Source organism: Lissotriton helveticus, chromosome 4_1 (genome assembly GCF_964261635.1).
Source record: "Lissotriton helveticus chromosome 4_1, aLisHel1.1, whole genome shotgun sequence".
NCBI classification, from domain to species: Eukaryota; Metazoa; Chordata; class Amphibia; order Caudata; family Salamandridae; genus Lissotriton; species Lissotriton helveticus.
In genome coordinates this window covers 1720396005-1720403760 of record NC_136063.1, presented here as the reverse complement: position 1 = coordinate 1720403760, position 7756 = coordinate 1720396005, and positions in this window count along the sequence as shown.

The window sequence follows — 7756 nt, the reverse complement described above, 5'->3', positions numbered from 1 at the left end:
CTGTAATCATATACTCAAGGCAGGCAGGTATATAGATCTTTCGTGGTGTTCAGGCCTCCTGGTGCCATGGTGTCAAGCTGTAATATATAACGAGTTTCCAGCTTGCGGAGTTTACTCTCTCTATCACCCCCTCGCCGACTAGCCTTAACAGAATCAATAACATAATATGTTAGGCTGCTGTTGTTTCTTTGATGGACTTCTCGGAAATGCCGTGCCACTGGATAAGTATTATCCTGGTTTGTAATGGCACGTAAATATTAAAGTATGCGCTTGTGTACTGGGAGCTTTGTGCTCCCTACATACTTCAACTGGCATGGACACTCCAAAATATAAATAGCAAATTCTGTTTTGCACGTCAAAACCTGGGTGATGGAATGTTCCTGTTTACTGAAGCCGTCAGTAAATGACTTCCAATTCACTCCATGCAGGCAAGATTTGCAAGTTTTACACTTGTAAAACCCATTATTTTCCTGCAACCAGATTGTCCTTTCCAGAACCTCAGGACTGGTATTGACTAACTGATCTCTTAATGACGGGGCCCTGCTGAATGTTAAAGATGCCCTCTTTAGTAGCAAGGGCCCAATTATGTGGTCACAAGTAAGGATGGGCCAGTTCCTATTTATGATGTTGAATATGACCTTATGCTGCCTGCCATAGCCCATGATGACCCTAAATACCTTTTTGTCAATCGTGTCCTGATTCGCATTGGTAGCTGCGGTAGTAGTTTCTTCCGCATTCTCACTACCAATACAGTAGTCTGCTAATAGTTCCTGTCTGCTCAATTGCATGGATTTAAATTGTGCACTTTCAATGAGATATTCCGAGTAACCTCTCTGTACAAATCTTTCCTTGCTGGCTTGTTGTGCCATCCTAAGATCTATATCATTGCTGCAGACCCTCCACATGTGCAGCATCTCCCCATAGGGGATGCTGGCTATGAGGTGGGTCGGATGTGCACTTCCAGCATGCAGGATGCTGTTACCTGCTGTGCTTTTGCGAAAGATTCTGGTCTCAAGTGTACCATTCCTGACAAAGACCTCAGTGTCTAGGAAGGTTACAGTTTCTTGACTGAGTGTGGCCGTGAATCTAAGGTTGAGGTTATTCACATTTATTTCATTAATAAACCCCATTGCCTGTTGCTCACTCCCCCTCCAGACAATAAATAAATCGTCAATGAACCGATACCACTTGACCACATGAGTCCTGAATGTCTCCTGGTATTCCACTTTGAGGACCAGCTCCTCCCAAGCTCCCATGTGTAAACTGCCGGTACAAGAGCTTATTGAACATAAAAATATTGTTCACCAAGCAAAATTCCAACATTTGTAACAGCATCTTATTGTGTTCATTAAGCATATTATTAATAAAAAATATACAATATATTTACCATACGATAGCGAGAGTGTTAAATTTACTATTCCCACTCCAATGAGTGCAACAGTAGGGAAAGAGTTGGATAGCGGGAGGGTAAAAATTACTATTCCCACTCCAGAGAGTGCAACAGTAGGGAAAGCGTTGGATAGCGTAGGGGTAAAAATTACTATTTCCACTCCAATGAGTGCAACAGTAGGGAAAGCGTTGGATAGCGGGAGGGTAAAAATTACTATTCCCACTCCAGAGAGAGCAACAGTAGGGAAAGAGTTGGATAGCGTAGGGGTAAAAATTGCTATTCCAACTCCAGTGAGTGCAACAGTAAGGAAAGCGTCGGATAGCGCAGGGGTATAAATTACTATTCCCACTCCAGAGAGTGCAACATTAGGGAAAGCGTTGGATAGCGTAGGGGTAAAAATTACTATTCCCACTCCAATGAGTGCAACAGTAGGGAAAGCGTTGGATAGCGTAGGAGTAAAAATTACTATTCCCACTCCAGTGAGTGCAACAGTAGGGAAAGCATTGGATAGCGGGAGGGTAAAAATTACTATTCCCACTCCAGAAAGTGCAACAGTAGGGAAAGCGTTGGATAGCGTAGGGGTAAAAATTATTATTCCAACTCCAGTGAGTGCAACAGTAGGGAAAAAGTTGGATAGCAAAGGCATAAAATGTACTATTCCCACTCCAGTGAGTGCAACAGTAGGGAAAGCATTGGATACCGGGAAGGTAAAAATTACTATTCCCACTCCAAAGAGTGCAACAGTAGGGAAAGCGTTGGATAGCGTAGAGGTAAACATTTCAATTCCCACTCCAGAGAGTGCAACAGTAGGGAAAGCGTTGGATAGCGTAGGGGTAAATATTACTATTTCCACTCCAGAGAATGCAACAGTAGGGAAAGCGTTGGATAGCGGGAGGGTAAAAATTACTATTCCCACTCCAGAGAGTGCAACAGTAGGGAAAGCCTTGGATGGCGTAGGGGTAAAAATTACTATTCCCACTTCATTGAGTGCAACAGTAAGGAAAGCGTTGGATAGCGTTGGGGTAAATATTACCATTGCCACTCCAGAGAGAGCAACAGTAAGGTAAGCGTTGGATAGCGTAGAGGTAAAAATTACTATTTCCACTCCAGTGAGTGCAACAGTAGGGAAAGCGTTGGATAGCGTAGGGGTAAAAATTACTATTCCCACTCCAGAGAGTGCAACAGTAGGGAAAGCGTTGGATAGCGTAAGGGAAAAAAATACTATCCCCACTCCAGTGAGTGCAACAGTAGGGAAAGCGGTGGCTAGCAGGAAGGTAAAAATTACTATTCCCACTCCAAATAGAGCAACAGTAGGGAAAGTAAATACTTCTTATATAATTAAAAATAAATTAAATATTAATAGCAATTACAAATTATTTAAAAGTAATTCCCAATTTAAGATATTACAATAATTATTCAATCAAAAATAATAAAATTAATTTAATTACTAACAAATAATTAACTATTAATACAAAATATTTACCAATAACAATAAATTATTTAAAAAATTAAAAATAATTAACAATTAATTCAAAATAAATACCAATTTATATATAATTTTTTTTAATTAATTAAAATTAAATGACTTCACACCCAATTCCCCTATAAACCCACAGCCCACTAAAAAAATTTATTAAATAAAATTCACAGAATTATCAATTAATCAATTCATAAAAAATAATTACCAATTATATATTAATTAAATTCCAATTAAAAAATTAAATAACAATTAACAAGTAGCAATAAATAATTTACCATATTTAATTAATTATAATTAAATTACTTCCCACCCTATTCCCCTATAAACCCACAACCCGCTCCAGAAAATAAATAAATAAAATTAACATAATTATCAATTAATAACATTTAATTACCAATTATATTTTAATTAATTGCCAATTAGAAATTAATTAACAATTAATTGTAAATAAATACCAATAAATTAAAATATTTAATTAATTATAATTAAATTACTTCCCACCCTATTCCCCTATAAACCCACAACCGCTCCAGAATTATATTACGCAAAAATTAAAAAACCTACATTTACTTACTTACTTACCTAAAATTCGAAATTTTTGCTGTCTATATTCTGTCCCTCGATATTTTTGATGTCTATATTCTGTCCCTCGATAGTTTTTTATGTCTATATTCTGTCCATTCGGTATTCTGTCCAGTCTATATTTTTGATTCGATATTATTGTCATTCTATTTGATATTTTTGTAGTCTATATTCTGTCTTATCTATATTCTGTCTACTCGATTTTTTAAATCGATATTTAGCTACTCGATATTTTTGTGGTCGATATTATGTCTGTATACCTCTTAACACCTCCTGGGCTGGAACTTTTGTTCTACAGCTGGGGGGGTCTTGAGAAGTGCACAATAGGTGTGAAGGGCTGAGTTGGGGATGTCTGGAGAAGGACATCCCCTGGAGGTGAAGGGGTGTAATTGCACCCGTTGTGCATTTACTAATGTTATTTCTTTTAGAGGGACTGAAGGTCACATGTGTAATGTGAAGTACCTGTGTATGGTGATGTCATAAGCCAAATTGATGTTATGTTACTCAGACATTTTTGCTAGGGTGTCTGGCTGTATATGCCTCATCCTTTGATTTCATCTGTGATGCCTTTAGGGGCTGTAATTGCAACACATTCTAATGTCTAACAAATGTGATGAGTACTGTCATTCTAAAGTGATGCTTAAATATGTGTTCTTGCTGCTGCGCTTAGGTGAAGAACCCATACTGTTAGCCCTTAAGAAGTAGAGGTGTATACTTCATGGTCAGTAACAAATGCCCAGTCAGGGTTGTGTGTCACCAGGGCAGGTGTACCTCTTTTAAATGCTTGTTGAGGTAACGGGGTGGGTTAACGCAGGGATGATGCCAGTGCGCAGGGCCCTCGCTCCAGGTTAGGTTCAACTAACTGCATTTGGCGGTAAGATGATGTGCATACATGGGAGTGGCGGTACTAGACCCCACCCCCTTGCGGGAGGGATGGAGATGTTATGTATTGTCACAAAGTAATTCCAACAGCTTATGTAGATTTGTAAATTGGTGCATAGTATTGAGTAGTGTGTGTGTTTAATAAATGTATTCTTACTTTTATAAAGCAAAGTACAGACTTCAATTATTGTGTGTTATTGTTGCACACTTGTAATGGCGGTTACTAGCCCACACCACCTGCCTTGAGTAAGCTTCAGACTGCTCTGTAGCGCTACCCTCTGAGAGTCAGGCACTACAATTCAGTATTTGGTTCCCAGTGAAGGACAAATGTATTCATGTTATTTGTGCAGGTCTCAAAGATACTGCCTCGTTTTCCAACAGCTTGATTCTAGGGGCATGGAGAGCACGGGGCCCACCTCTGGGCATACCCGTCCCACTTGAGGTGACCCCAGGACTTGGTTACTAATATGGGGGTATCAGGAGATAAGTGGGTTTCCTGTAGGAATGCGATGTCTATTTGTGTCTTTGCAAGTGCTGTACCACATATTTGCCTTTCGTGAGGATTATTAAGTCCCTGTACATTCCATGACCCTAATGTGAGAGTTGCGAATGGTTTGATTCTGTTGTTAATGCTCATAGTCAATAAATGGGAACATGATGTAAACCTGGATATATAGTTGCACAGCATGGAACCACATCATAAGTAGAAGAAACGGTAGGAAAACAAGAAGCTTTACCTCCCATACCTCCCTGCACCCATTCCCATTTTCATACTATGGGGAGATCCCAAACCCAAATGTCGTAGCCAAAACATAACAAAAACAGTTTGTAACTCTAAATGCCGGGTTCTCCAATGTATATAAAGACTATTAACTGATAATGGCATGCACAAAGACAGTGCAAACACAAGGAGATGATGGACGGAGTGCTGAAACTCTTCGGACACTCACCCACAGTCACAGATCTGGGTTGAATCCATCATTATTCTTTAGCTCACTTCGCCACCTCAGTTCAGACCCAGCCATATGCAAATCAGTCTTGACCCTGTGCCTCATTGGACCAGTCCAGCCCGAACTGCCAAGCCAGGTCTTCCCTTGACCGGAAACAAGCATCCTGGGACCGGTTTCTGGGTAACACCCCTCATCAGCCAGGCTAGCTGGAATCCAGTGCCAAAGTGAGCAAGAGGCCCATGTCTGGGCATACCCTCCCAACCTAGGGCGAACAAAGCAAACACAAGGAGATGATGAACGGATCTCTGAAACCTTTCAGACACTCACCCCCAGTCACAGATCTGGGTTGAATGCATCTTCCTTCTTTACCTCACTTCGCCACCTCAGTTCAGACCCAGCCATATACAAATCTGTCCTGATCCTGTGCCTCATGGGAACATTCTAGCCTGAACTTCCAAGCCAGGTCTTCCCTGAAAAGACAGTAAAGTTCAAGTTTTGGCTCAATCAACAATGTCCCACATCCAACATTATTTTGTTGAGGAAAATAGATCGTAAAAAGGGGGAGGAAGGTACCTCTATAGATGATACGGTGATGCGGTAAGTATGTAAACCAAACAAGACATAAAACCTTGTTATGAAGTGTCTAAAAAAGGAGAACCCTCCTTATTGAACACAACGGTTACACTCGTGTTTGGGCTTGAGATAGTGTCTACTTTCTCAGCATTATCTATCATTACACAATACGTTTTACGACTATATAAAGTATCACAGTACAGTAGGGATTTTCTTAATACGGTTGCAAGTATGTGAAAAGATTCATTTTATTCATTAAAACCATGGTATATATTCATGTCCTCATTTGTATACCTCCCTATGGGTTACAATCTAGTTATAAGATTTTAAAGAAAAATTTTCCGTCCTGATGAAGGTGAAAATATTCGTCTAACAACGAAACGTTACGTCGACTGTTGTTTTTTATTTTCTATGTATGGTTGAAATATATGCATGATTTAGGTTTTATGTCTTGTTTGGAGGAAAATAGATCTACACTGGCAACAGAACCTGAGTCCGGGTGTGACCTGGCAGGGGCGGTTGGTATTTGCATGAGGTTTGTTTTGGACAGTGCTTAACAGAACTCCTGCACCTCTGCTAGTGTGTTGATAATACAAGGCCTAACGTCAATGTCCACCCTAAGGCGTGATGGGTATAGCATGCCGTATCTCAGTCCCAAGTTCCGGAGAATGGCCTTGACTCCAGTGAACTTCCAGTGGGCCTCCTGAACCATGATGGTGTAATCCGGGTAGAGAGATGTTTGAGCCTTGCCAGTGAAGCAAACCTTTTTCTCGTGCCTGTCACAGTGCGGTGTCACAATCTCTGAAGTTGAGCAAGTGGGCAATGAAGGTGCAAGGTGAGCAGCCAGGGTTCGAGCGAGGTCCAAGCAAGTGTGGGCTCTCTCCACAAAGAGTGCTAGGGAAAAGGTCTCTCTTCCAAATAGATCTACACAAAGTTGTTCCTCAAAGCTTTCCAGGTGACCCGCGTGGGTGGATTTGGGTATGCCAATTATCCGTGTGTTGTTGCGTCTGCTCCTAGATTCCAAATCTTAATTTTTCATGGCGACAGTCTTTAAGAGCTTTTTAACTCATTCCAGACGTTTATTCGTTTGTACATCTCCATCTTCAAGGTCCAATAGCTTGCCCTTCACCGTGTCCAGGTGGCCATCATGTTTGTCTAGCAGTGAACTCATTTCATCTAAGCTCTTATCTAGAACATCAAATCGAGTGTCCAGTGCTTGAACCCTGTGTGCAGTTCTGCCAAAACTGAGGTCAGGTCACTGCTGTGCAGCCTTTTCAGTGTTCGGATTGTCCCCTCTTTCTGCCTGTCCGGTTGCGCCATTTGTACGCCAAGTCCTCCCAAATCTTAACTTGCACTGCTACGGGTCGCTTTGAACCATGACCTAAGGTGGCCAGATGGGTTCGGCGCTAGCCCACTGTTACTGGTGAGCACATGGTGCAGTGTCTTTGTTCCAGGCCATGCTTTGGAGATGGGTTGGTGAGCATTAGAACTGCTGGACAGGAAAGTGTAGGAGGGGTGCAGTAGCCTGGAATGTTGTTGCATTGATAAATGTCCCTGCGAGGAAACCATGTGGTCCATTCAGTGCAATAACCAGGCCTGGTGGGGTGGTCTCAATCAGGGATTGTTTCAGGGCTCATGTACCCCTCCGGCGTATGATGCACCACTCAGGAGACACCCCAAATGCCCCACTGCACCAAAGAGGACTGGATCCATGCACATGTGCACCACAAATGGACAGGCAATCAACATTAGTGATGACCTTATCAACTTGCTACGCACTCTGGCTAGTTCGGCGTTATTCTGATTTTCCACATGGGGCTCTTTTTATGAAATATATCCCAGGGTGGGTGTCTCCCAAGTGGGAATTACTGCGAAATGAAGGCTAGTGTGTGTTGGCAG